General features: G+C 40.1%; 1 protein-coding gene across 8 annotated transcripts in view; it reads left to right on the forward strand.

The window, feature by feature from the left end:
• nrxn3b (neurexin 3b) overlaps positions 1-16,913 on the forward strand; it is a 286,482-nt gene that overhangs the window by 94,800 nt on the left and 174,769 nt on the right. The gene's annotated exons all lie outside the window — the stretch shown is intronic.

The raw sequence follows: 16,913 nt of genomic DNA on the forward strand, positions 1-16,913 counted from the left end.
TTTGCTGAAAGATTTAATAGGATTGCACTTTCTGCCAAGTGACTTTGGAAAAGCGAATCCTTTTTTCTTCCCTTCCACAGGAAGGTTTGTGCGATGAAATTGAACTTCTCTGTGCGAGTGAGTTGGACTCTCCGTGTGTGGATTTTAAGAGCTTCAACGCATTAAGCTTTTATGAGACGGCGGAGATAGGAGCACTCGGAGCTGTGCGAGTATGTTATCGGACTATTGTTCGGATTGTCCTTCACTTTTTCATCATTTTACCGAGCTTTACTGGCTTCAGTAGAGGACTTTAAGTACTTTCCAAAGAACTTGAGGTGTGTAAAGAAATGTTCTTGGAGGAGGAATGATGAGTGTCTGGTGAGCAGGTTGATACAACCATCAGCAAGTGTGTTTAGATGAGGCTGGCGGGATGCTAACATGTTGTTAATCATTCAAGTTGAGTAAGGATCAACATGAACCTTCTGATTAGAACTGTCTGTGCTATAAATACCAAGAAATGTCCCTCCTGTGAACCTCCTTAATAATGAAACTCATGTTGAATGTATGTAACATAGAGTACATGGTCCTGTTCTAGAAAAGCTACACATCCATTGGGAGTCCAGTTACGGAGATGGTTCTCTCTCATCCCGTTAACCTCGTCTTAGCCAGACTCTTTATATCTATATTTTATCAGCAAGAAGGGAAAAGGTCAGCATCCTGTCTAAGAACCAGCAAGAAGATAAAATGCTCAATACTCTTCTTCTTATGTTCTGATTCTTTCCTCCCACGTATTGGCCTCGGATCGGCTGTACCTCTGTATTCAGTGAGTGATGTTGCCGCTGGGTGATAACCTAGGGGACTGCTGACCTGGCCTCTAGTTCTGGAGCTGTAGAACAAATCTTCAGCCTGTGCAGATCTTTTTTACTTTACAAAATGAGAATTGAGAAGTGGTGAAATGTGTCGGTGTTGCTAAAGCTGGCTGGAATACATATCTCTGGATTTAAGTTGTTGCTTAAAGACTAGCTGATCCCTCCTTGTTTAGTTGTCTTAAGGTATATTGCTACCAATTAAGTTTGCGACTATCAAGTTTACTAGTTACGAAGAGTACAGTGCATCAGTGGTACTCAGATCACGTAGCACAACAACACAAACTTAAAAATACTCCATTACTAGTACAAGTCCTTCATTCAAAACTCTATGGAAAAAAAAGTAGAGAAGCATTACCAGAGGTAAATGTGCTGTACCTAAGGATCGCCCTATGTCCCTAAGGTTCTCCATCTAGAGCTTTGGACCCTCCAAATGGTCAAATAACTACTCAAGCAACTTGCAGTTACTTCAAAGTTGTACTTAAGCTCTAGATTGGCGTATTTAGATTAATTCCTTACATTCTATAGTTTCAATGATTCAGAATCAATGTGCTTAACAATCCAACATTGGCAGCTTTTAGCCCAAACGACTATAATATCTATAATATACCACACAACTGTATTACCTGTATCATATCTAAGGACAATCTGGCCCTTCACAGAGCATTCATTGGGCCTTTTCTTCTTTAGATGTGGACAGGGCAACCTAAATGTTCTTCCCCTTGCTCTTACTGTGGATCATTGATCCCTCCGGTGTGTTCTGGCTCTGAACACCATCTCAGCTACAGTCACTGTCAGTGCAAAAGCTCTGCGGCTTGATACTGGAGCCTTCTCGGTTTGCTGTATGGCTCTCTTTCTCACGTAGAGCAAGACTGGCCATCCCGTGGAGGAATCTCATCTCGGGCCGCCGCCTGTGTCAGCGATCTTTCTTTTCTGGTCACTGCCCAAAGCGTAGCACAGGTAAAGAAAACTGAGCGGTAAATTGAGATGCTTTTATTCCGAGCGGCCTCTTCTCCACCACTGTGAAAACAGCCTTCAGTTACATTTCCCTTCCGCTGTGATAAAACGCTTTATTCCAGCAGTTGCTTCCCACAGCATTCCACCTTTGCCTGCCCTCATTTTGACCGTCAGCTGCAGTCGTGCACATGGGAGTACACAGTCTGATTAAACGGGGGCGACAACATCATCTGCAAATAGCGCAAGGTCTGGATGTCGGCAAACTAATTTGACAAATTAGTCTGATTCCATTAGCTTCTAATGATTGCTCATATTGCAGTTCAGAGTAGAATATTGTTAAAGCTAATTCTTGTCTGCCTCAGATGAACTTGAGATGAAGACATTGCTTTCATTAGTAATGTTGGGCTTGAAACGATGTGGTATTTTCTTCTTTTTTTTTTAAATGAATGCGAAACAATTTGGAACAAATGGAAATATATTAGTCATGCTTGTAGAATAGTTTGTTTTCCCTCTCCTCCATGCTTTTAATCGGCCCCTGGAGCTCCCCAGGGACTATATCAAAGAACCACTGAGATGTATCCACATGCCGCTTGCTATTGATCTCGAGCACGCTATACGGTACGACAGAGGATTGTGCTTGTTCGACGAGACAAGGGGTAAAATGATAGAGATCAACGCTCTCCCCAAGTGAGTGACAAAGGTCATGCATTTACATTACAATGATTGGCCTTTGCGCTTGACTAGACTTAATTCTGGAATGTAAATAAGCTCTTTTGGTGGTATTTGATCAAAACAGTTTGTTAAAGTCAGCCCACACTTTCTTTTGTGATCTTATTTCATTCAACTGGATTCCCTTTGAACACATTGCAATTAGTGTTGATAACAGATACATATTTATACCGTTTGTAGAACATTGACGCTACATTTGTCAGCTTACATGTTCAGCATAAATAATGTATTGCAACTATTAAATGATAGGGTCCTTAGACCTACTTGTGCTCTCAAGAAAACAAATTATTTTAGCCCATTAAGCCATCACTGTTGTCTTAGTTACCGTGACCACTTTCTGGAAATCATGAAATATGTTATTGAGAGACTTAGGCTTTCTAAGTTTTATACAGTATGCTTGCCAGTCAATTTAAATATTACCGATTAGTGCATGATTTGAGCTCACTTAAAGACAAAAAAGACATTGATGTGACCTTTGGAGCTTTTGGGGAGTTTGCGCTCTTAAATTATACTTGGAGGGTATTTAATCAGCTTATTCCTAAACAAAAAATACAGAACATATACTGTAAATATTTGCTAACTTTGAAAGCCAACAAATAGGCCTTTGCATTTAAGGGTTAGCCAACTGGATTTTTTTTCCTGACCTTGTATGGAAGAACTCGAAAAACGACATGTTGGGGAACACAAAAAAAGAGATTTCATTACAAAAATGATGTTAGAAATAGTAAAGTGACTTTACTGACTGTGAGACACTACCTAATCACTTGATGATTGTAAGTGAGTACTAATCTAATCATAATATATATGTTTGTTGTGCCTTATGACTTATACAGGAGTCTCACTTTAATAAAAAAAAGATTTAACAACCAATACTTTTTATTTGTGGACATTACCTTCACTGCTTCACTAATAGCATATGTTGCCCTGTGGAATTTTATTTTCCTACTGTATCAATAGTGCAAAAACTCCTCCGCCTTGTCCATTGTTGATTTGTATACTATTAGACAAACCCAGGCATCATGAAAGCAGTGTTGCACTAGCGCATTTTGCACTAATGATATTTTTGGAATGCGAATAATGGCATCATCAGAAATGAAATTCTCAAGATGATTTTCCTCATATTTCTACTGAACGGAGCACTTTGCTCTGTGCAATTTCTTCTTTTCCACAGAGAGCTAAAAAAACGAGCAATTTCCCTCCTCTGTTCACTGGAACAAAAATACAATGTGACATGATATTTGAGAGTGTTTGAGGAGATCAAAGATCGCACCAGGCGACAACTAAGAGACAACAGCACCCCTGTCTGCTCCGTTTCCTACCTGCTATCTGTGCCAACTTACAGATGATTTCTGTCTCTTATCTTTTTTTTTCTGTTACTCCTCTTTTATTTGGTGCCTTGAGATCTCTCTTCCTCTTTTAGCTTCTGCATCTCCCTGGTTTTCTCTCTCTCACACACACACACACACACACACACACACACACACACACACACACACACACACACACACACACACACACACACACACACACACACACATTCCTCTCTGTTTGGCATGTCTTCCTTACTCCAGCCCATGAGGAACGACAGCACCTGTGATCAGAGGTCTGCCGCGGTATCACACGAACAGATGTAGTATCAGCATGGTAGCCAGACACCGTGTGTGTGTCATATTGGAGTGCACACACTGAATATAGTGTCAAAAAAAAGCAATGCATATCATGATTTGCTGGTATTGTGCGAATTAATTTCTCCATCTGCACCCTGTTTTTGGTTGCATCTTCTCACAGGATTGAGGATGTTTTTTTTATGGCCGCCAATGCTTGTGTGTGTGTGTGTGTGTGGGGGTGTGTGGGTGTATATGTGTGTTAGCCAGGGAGGGCCAATGCCCCTTGCAGGTGTGCCCTGGCCCTGATAAACCCCCTCTAGTCTGTGTTGTGACCGTGAGCATAGCCCTGCCAAAAAGCTGTGATCTGAATTTGAATAGAACAGCCTGGCAACCCCAACAGGCGCTCGTGGGGAAGAAAAGACAGAAGCTGTTTCTTAAAATACAACACTGTGCACATGTATTAACATGGTTGGAGGCATCATTGTTGCCCTTACTCACCCTTCAGATGATGATGCTTGTGGAGTTGATATGAAATATCTTTATTTATGTAACCCGCTTTTATTGTCTCCTGCTGCGCCAGCTTTAATCATTCGCCAAAGTGCGGAAAAGGTTATTTCAGTAACTTAACACTCCATCTGCGCGGGATATGTCTAATTGGGTTGAATCAGGCATACAGGTTTAGTTAGGTAGTAATACCTTAAAAAGTGCTGGAAAAAGGTTTTTTGCTCTAATCGCCTGGAGTCACATCCACAGAAAGCAAAGAGAAAGGAAATCATTACCCTCCTGTAATGGTAATGTTTCAAGATGGGCTTTGTCCTTTCTAGTTTTTGAGGAGGCAGCTCGAGGCTTTATACCTTTTTGATTGTTACATTCCATTACAATGAAAAGGTAACCCAAATGTTAATCCCCAAAAGGAAAACTCAAGTGTAACAAATTATTCAGGTCCAACTTGCAAAGGGGGACATTATTTCAAGTCTACAGGGAGGTATATAAGAGAAGGAATTCTTGCTTGTGGGTTGATAAGGGTCGGTTCAAACAGTCCGTCAGTAAGTTGAGATTTGTGTTTGTGGGTCTATTTGTGAGGGTGTGTGAGGGGAGCTTTTTGGAAGCTGGGGTGTTGCTGACAGTTGCTTATTGCAGAGTGCTTCAGCTGATAAAGTATCCCAGTTAATCAGGTAAATAGGCCTGTAATGAAGTGTGTTTGTCTGACGATGTGCCAGCCCAGCGCCGGTGCGATCCCACTGAGGCTCTCCTCTTTCTGCCCGTCTGCTGCAACTGCACACACACACACACACACACACACACACACACACACACCAATTCACTGGGGACAGATTGGATTTTGTCTAATGCATATTGCATTTTCACCGACAAAATGCCACCGCCCAAATACAGTAAGTGCCTGTGTTTCCCAACTGTCAATGGTAAGGAGTAGTAATGGCTCCGGGCCTGAGCTGATGGCTGGAAGTGTATCCACCGCAGATAAGGAGGACATAACCTACTTTAGTACTTCATGTTTTTACTGGAAACAATGCACTTCTTAGACTACTATACTTTTTTTTTTTTTCTTTCTTATTTTAGTGATTAATTGATTGATTGATCACATGGGTTTTGAAATGGCTCAGGCTCCTCGTGTCAGCAATTACACAAGTCTTTTCCAATATATAATTCCTGCCTGAACTCTAACACATCTTAATTACATCAATCAAGTCGGTCTTCACAAAGCTAGAAAACCCGGGAACACACACACCATGCAATTACCTGCTCATTTTGCTCGATGTTCATCCGTGATGGCAGTGAAATAATAGGTTGCCACATGGCTTTTACAGTTTAATCATAGATAGTAATAGCGGAACAGAGATTGGATGACATTGACGCTCGCCTCGTATTCACACAGACTCTTGTAACCCATAATATTACTCTCCATTATTGTTGAGTTGAAAAGCGAGAACATGTAGTGCTTTCTCAAATCATTGTTTTGCAGATGGTTTTCTACACATCTGGTGTGGCAGATATTATGTCCCTACTGCAAAAGGGTCGAGGCAAAATACCATTATGTCTCAGTACCACAGCTTTAGAAAAGGGGTGATCAGAAGTCCTTCAATACTGTATGCTATATTCTCACATTTACATGCAGAGTCTATGAATTACCTGTAATATAGCTCCCATAATTATTGTACATTGTGTATTGCACAATGGCTTATTATGATTGGAAATAATAAAGGCTTTATGAGAATAAAGATAGAGGTTACGAACATATTTCTTCCTAAATGTATGCACTGCAACCACTTCCATAATCTATTAAAATGTTTCTAAACCCATTGGTATTCAGATGAGACTGGTTCCTGAGATATATGTTCAGAGTTGCACAATTTCAATGGTTGTCTAAATGGCTTTTCTATCTGTGGGGGGTGACTTGAAAGAATCCGTGAATCCTATAATAAGCATTGCATAGCTGCGAGGCCTTTTTTTGTGCAAATCAATTTTCTTCATGTCAAGTAGCAATTACTGCCACATATGTTTTTGATTCTATGTGTCAAACTGCAAACGTGTGCCATGATATACATGGATCTCATGAGGTAGTTGCGAACCCACATTGCCACCAAAGTTTCTCCATCATTTATTTAAAATGTCAACATTTTTTATTTGTCAAGCTTCTATGAACAATTCCAATTTACACGAGAAAACCTAGCCTCATTTCCTAGATGGGGTAAAAGAAACGTTGCATTATGTAGGAAATAGAGTTGAATATAGAATATAAACACAACTCTAAGCCTCCCTTGATAGAGAGGTTTAGGATTTTAATATCACATTTTTATTATCTTAGAGAAATTGTCAAGAACACTTGGATCTAAATAACATAACTGAACTAGGCTATGTATGAGTCAGTCTTATTTCCAATATATTAATACAGCGTGTTTCCTGTTCTAAAATGTGCATTGCTTTTTGAAAATTAGATTAAATTGTAATATTCACTATAAGCTATTTCTGTACAATTTCAGCTGTATTGCGATGTAATGAAACTGGCGCTTGTTCTACCTTAGTTGCTACTACAGCTCCACCAATTCAGCTTGACTGTGTGTGGGTGCATTAGACCCTCCCTGCCTTGTAAACAAACATATTTCCAACTCTGCATCTTTAGTTTGTGTAGCACAGGCTTTCTATTTAAAATGTATTCTAGCCAATCCAAAAAGTCTTTTTTTCCAATTTGTTGACAGTGCTACATATACCAAAGAAACTAAACTACATGTGTACCATTAATGGTGTTCCCCGTTAACATGTTGTTAAACTGAGACAGCCCTACCGTAACAGTTTTCAACAATATCGTTTAAAGATTGTCAATCATTTCTAAAATTGTGGCAATTGTTTTTCCTTGCAAAATAATTCTGTTCTCAAAAGTATATCCTTAATCGAAGTTTATTTTGTGCTTCCAGCTTTTAAATTAGCCTGAAGCAAATAGGCTGGCAATAAACTGATATAACCCCTTGGTTTTGATCCAACAACATGTGTAAATCATGGATAGATAACGCTTCAAAGCCAGATGTGCTTTTATGGCAGGCAAGGCAGTGTTATTATTAAGTAGTGAATATGTGTGGCTCTGTCTTCAAGGTTGTATTTCTGTGTGGCAGAATGTTGATTCATTCAGAATCAAGCTACAGTTTAGCAGTACCATTCTGTTTGAATAAAAGAACATCACTCCAAGGTTGATAACAGTGTCTGAGTACACACTGCACAGCACTCACCTTTCGACAGTTTTTCTTTCCTTTTTATTAAGGCTAGCTGTTTGGAGAAAGCCATTGTTGCTGAGTGAGATAGAATAAGATGTACTACTCACACATTCCAGATACTCCTTCTGTGTTATCATAAAGTAGATATCCACCCAGAGAAAGAAAGACTTTGGACGTGTTTAGAAGCTAAGGACTAAGATTAAGAACTTGTCGCTGCCCTTAACTCTGTCACTATAAAACAGCTACATTTGTATTTTTCTGGATTATAAAATAACACTACTCTTCCTCCCCTTCCCCCCTACACTATAACTCCCTCTCACCTTGGCCTCCGTCTTGCCCTTGCAGTTTCCCAGCCTCATTTCTCGCCGTAAACGGGTGATAAGCACCATTTTTCCCAGACATTTATCTCTGCAGACGGAGAAAATTACACTTCAAGGTCTGCCCTGACTAACAGGCCAGTGCTCATATGCATACACAGGACAAAAGTGTTGGGGGGAGAAAGTAAAATGGAGGAAGGGAAAGATGAGGAAAATGGTGAAAAGGGAATGGGGTTGAAAAAACAATGAATGGGACTGAGAATTAACAATGGAGACAGACGAGGGAGAATAATTAGCTGGAGAAGAATGGTTAGGCAATCAGCCTTGTAAAGCAGGACAGCCGACTTCAAAGCATCAGATATAATGATAATCGACGGCAGTATGTTTCACCGTTTTTACGCTTTGTCTTCATTTTTGGCTTTATCAAAAAATGTATGCAAGGGTGACCTAGACATTCTGATCTTTGCAGTAGATTAAATTGAAAGTACATGGATGGATTAAAGCACACTAGTTTTCTGCACCTCACAACCCAAATCTTAACAGAAATCTGTAGTTTGGTGGTGTTGAAGAAATATGAGGAGTCTTCTCCTTCCATGCCATTAATGCTCCTCTCGGTTAAGAATTCATTGGTGTTCATTGTTCAAAAGGTGTTGTACCGGGAGCCGAATTATCAATAAAAACGGTCAGAAATGCTGAATAACACAATTTTATATGGTAGACGGAGGACAAAGTAGCTACAAGCTAATAGCTATCGTTTGCTGGGCTTGTTTCATTCATAACACAAGATCCATACATCCAGTTAGTTAAAGCCTTCATGCGGTTACGATATGAAGTTTGAAACCACCGACATCTAAAAACCTACTTTAACAATGTGGCTTAAACACGGATGAAAAGTACATTTTTGAAAGCTTCCGGCAGGCAACTGAAAACAGGGTCGTATGCGCAAAGGTCAATGCCAGTATTATTACCATTATATACCCGCTCTGCCAGTTGCTCAAATAGATTTCTTAAGGGTTAAAACATTTAGTATACCGGGAGAATGAAACTTAACACATAAAACAAAAGTCTAGTAGTTTTTAGAGATGTAACTGCGGAAATACATGTTATGTGTTTATATTAAGCATTATGTTTGATTTTTGCCTTAAAAAGCTTATTGTGAGGGTTTGTTACACGCACATACTGTCGGTGGAGGCTCCCCGGTTCTGTACGGTTACTGACTCTCATCATTTAGCACACGATGTCTCTTTGATGCCTCTCTGTGCTACTGCAGGTGGTCGATTTGAGGCATCAGCCGCAGCTGCACCTGCAGTTTACCATTACAGCTATATCATATTCAGTTCAAAGTGGCAATAATACATCCAGGACTATAAGTGAGCAGTGACACAATAACACTTTACATTTGATCTATTCACCGCCTGCCTAGCCTGCATTATACATCACCCGGCTTGTTTTCTCAACGCAGGAAATGCTTGCTTCCTGTTTTGCCGTGTAACTAACAAGCATACATTATGATTGACAGGCCTATAGAAACAAATACATTGGAATATGTCGCCATTTATATCAAGCTGAATATTGAATATAGTGGGTTTTTCAAAGGAAAGAAACGATTACATCTTGAAAGGTGTCAGCAGTCTTTCTGACGCAGGAAACTGTTTGACTAAGTTTAGAATAGACGTGTCAAGGTGCTCTGTCAGCATGGAGTATTTGTGACGGCTGAGCTTCTGACAACAATAGGTGCGTGTCAAACACACATCTGATCCTTCCTGTGGATTCCGACATATATCTGGAAATCCCCCCTTTCAAAAGATCTCTACAAAAGCAAATGTCAAAATATTGACTTGCACATACCACAGTGATATATTTCACATATGGCTTTCGAGTATTTAATATAGTACATAGCCATAAAACACTGTAGTCTCTTTTTATTTTTCCTTAGCTGAATAAAGTGAAGCTACACAGATGCTTAACTGTTAAAATGTTGTGTGCCTGCATGTATGTGACTTGTTTTTGCAGTTTTTCACAGCCTAGGGAAGCATGCTAAATTAATCCGATTTCATTTGAAGCTGAAATGTGCCTGCATTGTGCCGGGTGTAAAAAAAGAAAAATGCCTGCGCCTGCATTTTTAAAAATATATTTCCCAGTACCAACAAAGCAAAACAGGCCCAGTTCTATTCACTCCTCTTTTTACAGATTTGTCTTTCAACACTTATCTGCTTCCCGCGTTTGAATAGTCGCCAAATTGTGCAGAACGATGAGTTTGGTATCTTCAAAATGATCAAGTTTGTCGAATATTTTCTGAGTTAAGTACGGTTATGGACAAAAGGTAGCAGGGTAGTAGGTTTTTTATTCCACTCTGAATTAAATTCACTCTTCTCCTCTCAATTTGCTGACATGATGGTTTCGCCGAGGGAAGCTTCTAAGTGATTGGAGGCCATGTAGATTGAATTTTAATTCTCGCAGATGCCAGCTGTGGTTAATTTCCCTGAACACATGCGGAAGAAATGCAGAGCGAAACGTCCTCTCCTCTTCTCCTCACCCTCCGAGGAGATTTAAGTTGCCTTCCATTAAAGATGGTGTTTCCTGCCTCGGGGCGCCAGAAGACAGACTCATGGCGAGTTTACAGTCGTCCTCCTGTGCGGGAACAGTATGCCAGTAGTGGCTGATGCAACCGCAGATTAACACAGTGCATTAGGACGGGAGAAATTACAGTCATAGTAGTGCATATATGGAGATGTAGAGAGTAAAGATTGTTGAGAGCAAGTGGAAAGACATTTGTGTTACTATGTTTACCCGGGAGGAGATCACAATCCTCCTGCACTTTAAAAACGATCTGTTCCTTTCTGTTTTTTTTCGCTGCTTTAGAACATTATGCTGTCACTCCTTAATCCCCGTTTGTAATTATATGTCTGCTTAGGAGCTGTGGCAGGGGTTATGTAAACCCTGACTCTCATTGTGGCACACTATGCAGAATAGGGAGGCTGGGAATGCACTCGCTTCATCCATCTTCCTCCTGCTTTCCGCAACTCATTTCAATCTCTTTTTTTTTTCTTGCCAGAAACTCTCCCTATGCTTTCTGTGTGGTTTTCCCACTCACTAACTCGCTCACACACACACACACACACACACACACACACACACACACACACACACACACACACACACACACACACACACACACACACACACACACACACACACACACACACACCGACACACACACAGAGCGAAGGGAGCGAACACTTAGAGGAAATCAAGCCTTCAGTGTTCGGCCATCTGAGAAATTGACAAGTCTCCAAGCCTCTCACGGAGGCGGGAGGAGGGTTCCCCCGGAGAATTACTGACTTGTATGAAAAAATATTGTAAAGAAAATACAGAAACACTCTCTTGACTTTATGGGTTGAAAAAGCATGAATTTGCATTTTTGTCTTTTTTACTAGGCTCTTGTAAGTTTGCTTTGTGACGTTTTGTCACTTTTAAGCATCCCCCTGTGTCTCATTTTTTTCCATCCCTCATTCCCACCCTTCTAATCTCCACCCTGCTTCATCACCCATCCAGTCAGATTTGAGTAAACAGCAGCTGGCTCTCTTTGCCTTTGCTGCCCCCTGATGGTGCTGTGGTTGTGTATATACACACGCAGGTTTGAACAGTTTGTCACATCTACACCGGTGCTTTTCATGCCGTCTAAGCACAAACACCCCATTGTGTTGGGTATCCGGATACTACAGCAGAGGTTCTCCCACTCCCCCCCGCCTCTGGAGTCTTGTAAAAGCAGCTACTGTACATTTAAACACTAAACAGGACGTACAACTAAGTATTCCAGATGTGGAGGAGTTTTAGAGTAGGCTTTTTTTAGTTTGTTGAACATATTGCTAGAGTTGTAGGAAATGAGGCTGCTTGAATAGACACCCATGGGAAAGCAGTCATCTCTTCCCCCACATATTATGAATCTTATACATTGTGTGGATATAGCACTTTATGTAATCCTCGCGCATTCATTCCTCCATAATCCACTTCATTTGTTACATTGTCTGGCCTTTTTGCACCCTTCCAAATGCATAGAAACACACTAACATTGAGCAGCCTTAAACAGTTAAATTCTGTTAATATCTTTCCTCCTCTATCATCCCCCTTATCTCCATACTATTGCTGTATAACAAAAATATAAAATCCTGAACAGTTTCTTTAAAACCAACAGTATCATTGGGTCCATTTACTGAGTTATCTCTACCCACTCCTAGCCTGGAGAAACAATTGAATGCACAATGAACTTTCAAAGTTTCAGCAAGGGCAAAACCATAAATCAAACTTTCTTTATCAAGGAATTATCTTTCTGTGAGAAATTGTACAAAACATTTGCTATGGCTTAGATCACAAAATATTATCATTCAAGTTGAGAGGAGTACCTTTTCTGCTTTGACTGTTAAAAAGTTCTGATTTTGTTTTAAGTCTGACAAGTTTTTCACAGTTTTTGGGCAAAACACAATCAGTATCTTAGCCAAGTACAAAATGATATCCTCTAACCTAAATATGAACTAATTTAAGACAGTTAAAAACTGTTTATGAAACCATTTAGGAGCATAAGGAATATGAATTTGCAGCATGAGTCAGTTGTAATACGATTCAAGAGCACAGGGGATACAAGAAGGTGAAGTTCTTCTATTAGAACTCTTTTTATGCCTCGGTGTCTGGAGGGATGTTCTAAGTTTTGCAGGTTATGCGTCCCATTATCGTGAATGCAGTATTTCAGAATTTCCCCAAATGTGTTAAAAATGTCCATATGGACTCAAGAAAGCATTGGTTACATGTTGGCGGTTAAATGGCATCACTACCATACCATTATCGTGAACATGCAGGAACTCTCTTAGGAATCCAAAAAGGAATTGTACGGCGTCTGGCTCCAACATCCACTTAGAATTAAGGATGACCTGATTTGAAATACATGTTCAAAGGTCAGTGAGACCTCGGAAAACATTTATTTGGCTAAATATAAAACAGTTTCCCATCAATATCTTTGAGAATAGGGTTAGACAGATTGCAATGATGGGCGCATTGAGCCATACAGAGGTAATTTCACACACATCTTTAAAAATAGGGTTAGGGTTAGCTTCAAACAGACATGTATGCTAACTGCAATGGTGAATTCATACAGCCATAAGGTGGTGAATCTATTTTAACAGTATATCTGTGTCATAATGGGGCACTTCTGGACTTCTCAGCTTGAGGTGCTCCCCCTAATTACTCTTTGTGGCTTAAATGAGCCCATTGGTCCCCAAAAACCCCTTTCCTTTCACACAGGTGACCTTTAGAGTAGTACCTAACTCCATTAAAGGAGAATACATAAAACATCCTTTTTAATTTCCAGCTGTGCAGATCAACAGCTTCCAGATGAATAATCCATCTTAGAATGACTTTTAAAGTATTCTATGACTCCTACCAACGATGGGGTTAAGCCAAGAATACCGTGGGAATGATTCATTATTCCTGGCCTCAAACACAGCACTACCGTATGATTTCCATTACACAATCTTACTTGAAATTGAATGTGCATAGCCTTGTTTCAGATACTGATTCTATCTGTCACATGTTGTTGATAAAGCTCCACGGATTTATCTCATCCCTGTGTAAAGCCTATTCAATATGTCTGATGCACAAAACCGCTTACTGTTTCATATTGAGGCTACATCAGCCCTTGTGATTTTTTTCGATATCCTGATAAATTCATCTTGCCCCGCTTAGGTTGAGCACGTCAGAATATTTGATAATCCCTGCAAGCGTGCTGACCCCTTCCTGAGTTTGAGTGTCTGAAGGGGACTGTATTCTTCAAAGTCCTCAGTGTGGACTATCGGCAAGATCTTGGTTGAGGCAGAGCATTGTGTTTTACATTTTAAGGTTAAGCCAGTATGAAAAAAACGGCAAGATAACGGCAAGATTAAAAAACTGACTACACTTGTTTGTGACTTTGTTATCAAACCACATGGGCTATACAATGATGTTGTGGGGCTATACATCATTTTACGTGCCTCCGTGTTGAGATTAACAAATCATTTGAAAACCAATAACTGAAATGCAGTGCTTCAAAAGCAACACAATATATTACCCTTATAGCACAAAATCCAGCAACCTTTTGTAAAATCGTTTAGTTCGTTTTGGCTGGCACATTCTGTTATTATCAACCCTGTTCCTGCAGCAGACAGCCATTTTCAGCAACAGTGTCCTGATGGAGACCAAAACAGACAAAAAAGGAAATTGATTTTTGGATTTACATCAACAGGTGGCCAGAGACACAACTGCAAATTCATGTTAATGTGGCTCAGTGTCTGCTGGATGTGCAAATGTGCAACAGTTCAGCCAGAACATTTACAAGGACTGTTTTTGGTAGAAAAGTTTTATTTTTGCAGTTGACGTAGGGTTTTCTAACAAAATAACATAAGGAAGACTGCTAACATATTTACGACCAACTTAAACACACACACAGGGATACAAAAACAAGCACACATTTCAGACATTCTTGTTGATCGGCTATCTATCATTGTGATCATATGATTGAGATTATAAAATAAGAACCAAGTATCTGAATCATGCATTCATATGTAAAACCCCAACAACCTATTATTTTAGATCATTTGTTAACACCACTGAACTACAGCCAACCGTAATAACCACATTTTGCATAAACATGAAGAGAAAATACAACAGTGTCTTGTGCATCGATTGTTGGTGCTACTGCCTCTAATGCTTAATGTAAGGCAGTGTTGGGCTGCTGTATTGCTCAGTTCGTAGAGCTGGTGGAACATGTACTGGGACTTGGTCCCCATCCCAAATGATATGCAGGTTTTTTTCTATAAATAACATTATTTACACGTTTTTATTTACATTGTTCTGTTGTATTAATTTTTGCATCAAAGTCATCTGGTTACATTAATTTTATACTCGGATTACAGATTGCATTTCTTTGCAGTTGACAAATTGTCACAAAATATATTTTTTAAGTAACCTTGCATTTTCCTTATTTGCATTGCAATGCCCCCTCAGGGCCACCGTACAAATACCATGAGTAGCTTGCATTTGGGCATTGAATACAACAATTTATTAATGTCAGCAGGAAGTTAACTAAACATTGACTCAGCAGTCCTTTATAACCCTCCGTGATATTTTAAGGTCATGTTATGCTTTTGGGACGTACCAGTGCTGGTACTGTTAAGGAGTAAACAGGCCCCTCTGCTCAGATAGATTTGACCACCTACTGTTGTGGTGTGAATAGTGAATACTAATATTATTTCTCTTATGCATACACTATTCAATTATTTTGGTATAGCTATGTGTCTTATCTAAGTGGGTTTTCTTTCACAGGGGGTTTGGATTATTTAACTGGAGTACGTCTTTAAAAGTACAGTGTAGTCTTTTGGGATATATGTGGTGGTTCTGATGTTGTAGCAGCATTTCATTTGTGTGTGTGTGTGTGTGTGTGTGTGTGTGTGTGTGTGTGTGTGTGTGTGTGTGTGTGTGTGTGTGTGTGTGTGTGTGTGTGTGTGTGTGTGTGTGTGTGTGTGTGTGTGTGTGTGTGTGTGTGTGTGTGTGTGTGTGTGTGTGTGTGTGTGTGTGTGTGTGTGTGTGTGTGTGTGTGTGTGTGTGTGTGTGTGTCCAGAGTGATCACGTGGAGAGGATTACTGTGGATAACGTCGACAGCCAAGAGCCTTTTCTGTTAAGTGCAGGCATTTCCTACTTCCTCAGTGTGTGTATATACAAATAACCACACCGTATATACACACACACACACACACACACACACACACACACACACAGAAAAGGCACACTTAGTGCCTCTGAGATTCTTTTATCGATGTCCTTATCCTTGCTGTCAGGATGAGGATGTGATTTTTGATCTTTAAATACTGTTGACAGCAGGCTCTAAAGTGTGAGCGTGTGTGTGCGGGAGACGAGTTGAAAGGCGAAAAACAAAGACTTGTCACTCTGTTAGGGGGGGAAAAAAGATTAGATAATCCCACACAGTTACCACCAAGGGCAGTAAACAATGGGAGAAAGAAACAGATTTTGTGAGCTTGAATAGGACTAAAGTGTGTGTCTCTGCTTGTTTTTGTGTGTATAGTCACCAGATTTGTCTAGCGTACTACTCCCTCCCCTCCCAACTCTCCATACCCTGAATATTTCTGAAGCTTCTCACTTAATAGCTGTCCTCCTCCTCCATCTTCTGCTTCAATTGGACTGCTAATTATGCAAAGTGCGGGGCTTGTGCTTGAAAACACACACACACACACACGCACACAAACACGCAGAGTGACAAGTACCAGCTTAATTACCATCTGAACTGACATCCTCATCGCTGCAGATATCTTTCTTAAGAATTAGCATGTGGCGGAGCATACTGTAGGTGCATGCACACACTGCCACACACATCGAGGTTGTGCAATCACCTGCAGGGTCGAGCCTGTTATTACCTTTACACTGCATTTGAATGACTTTAATCACAGCTGTAGTCTTCTCTTATATGCACAGGATGTTTACTTCTCCTTAAATGTAAAGTAGTGTTTGCTCAGCTGCCTGCTTTCACTTCTTTACAGCCCTGGCATGGCTTAAGCTTTACATGACAGAATAACTTCCTCTAAGTAACTGTGATAGACAAATAAACAGCTGGAAACTTGAAAGACTCCAAGCAAGCTTAAAGAAACATTTCTGCTTCATAGAACCTGAGTCTTGGTTTCGTAATTTTGA

This window comes from Eleginops maclovinus, chromosome 15 (genome assembly GCF_036324505.1).
Source record: "Eleginops maclovinus isolate JMC-PN-2008 ecotype Puerto Natales chromosome 15, JC_Emac_rtc_rv5, whole genome shotgun sequence".
Classification (NCBI taxonomy): Eukaryota; Metazoa; Chordata; class Actinopteri; order Perciformes; family Eleginopidae; genus Eleginops; species Eleginops maclovinus.